The sequence below is a fragment of the Nanorana parkeri genome, unplaced genomic scaffold (assembly GCF_000935625.1).
Source record: "Nanorana parkeri isolate BGI_ZX_2015 unplaced genomic scaffold, ASM93562v1 scaffold300, whole genome shotgun sequence".
NCBI classification, from domain to species: Eukaryota; Metazoa; Chordata; class Amphibia; order Anura; family Dicroglossidae; genus Nanorana; species Nanorana parkeri.
The window spans coordinates 816,713-818,125 of NW_017306568.1; the positions used below are offsets into that span (position 1 = coordinate 816,713).

The following is a 1,413-nucleotide window of genomic DNA, read 5'->3' on the forward strand; positions in this document are numbered from 1 at the left end:
AACACCACAAAGTCTTCCCCCTGCCTCTAATGTGCATTAAAAGTATTGCCGCGCCGGAGCGGTTCAGCACAGCTGCGCTGCTAAAAGCACTGCGCCTCGTCAATACTGCGTGATGGATAGCGCCTGGTCCCTACCAGCTGTCAATTACTTTCTTACATATGAATTTCCTGCCGGATTCGCCTGGGGTTGCCTTAACCCTCGGCGTGCCTCGTTCTGTAGCAATAGCCCGTGTGCTAAGCGTCGTGTCTGACCTGCAGCTCAGAGGGGAAGGGGAAAAAAAAAGACTGCAAAGCCACAGCTGCATTCGATAGGCAACTTGCATTTGGAAAGAAAAACAATAAACACAAAATAATAATAATAATTGTGACATGATAATAAAAATTGCAACATAATTACAAAATAAAAAATACATGCAACATGATAATTGTAACATAATGATAACTGTAACATAATAATCATTAAAAAAAAAGAAAAAATGGCACTGAGTGCATCTGTCTGCCATCCAAACTGTACCATGTTGCAGGAGGCTTAGCAACTAGACCAGACGTTAAATAAAACACATCGCACGGCCCCGCGGCACCTTCCGGGGAGGCGAATGTGCGCTCGTATGTGCCAAAAGCCCACGGAAAGCCGAAAGCTCTTACCTGTAGCTGTTAGCGACCAGCTCCGATCGTCGGCGTTGGATCTCATTAAAGTGTCAAGACGGGTGCCTGCACCGGACGGACGACAGTTTCCCAGGGAAAAGGAAATTGAAAAAAAAAACGAGACAGCTTACATTGAGATATCACGCTCACCAAGAAAGATGCAGACGACCCCAGACGTCTTCTTTTTTTTTTACCTCTCGCTATTTGCTTTTCGCAGCTAATTACGCCGTTCAGACGCAAGCATCCTTATTATAATTTTTTTTTTCGCTCTCTCTCCCTAGCTTGGCACACTAATGAAATAAAACTGGATTGCAGCTTGCTCCATCTAGTGGATTTAATTGAGCATTCATTACAATTGATTGCCTTGTTTATCTCCCCCTCATCCTCCAGCAGCTCGCTTCCATGTCTCTGTTTTCTGTATGGAGTGGAAGCGGTGGTCCAAGGGAGGAGGGAGGGAGGGTGGGGGGGAGTAGTTTGGATGCCCTCCCTCCGAGATCCTGCAGCCTTTCTCAGCTTCAGCAACACTGATGTGATGTCACAGAGCCTAAGCTGCGTGTGTGTGTATGTGCGCTTGTGTGTGTGTCTGGATGCCCAAGGGATTCCCTTACCCCTTGCCTTAAACTATTCAATGAGTGGCATTCCTATGTATATATATATAGAGAGAGAGAGAGCGAGATTATATATAGTCACCTGCTCGTTCTGTTTGCGCCCTGCCACTTTGACGTTGCGCAGTTCATTCTTCTACAGATCCCAACCTAGATTATCCAGG

The 1,413-nt window shown here is 46.1% G+C and overlaps 1 protein-coding gene across 1 annotated transcript in view; it reads right to left on the minus strand.

Moving 5' to 3' along the window:
- Positions 1-733, minus strand: part of DGKB (diacylglycerol kinase beta) — a 374,677-nt gene extending 373,944 nt beyond the window's left edge. Inside the window, exon 1 of the mRNA XM_018557729.1 lies at positions 645-733. The gene's annotated coding sequence lies outside the window, so the exon portion shown is untranslated. The remainder of the gene's footprint in view (positions 1-644) is intronic.
- Positions 734-1,413: the final 680 nt, after the last annotated feature.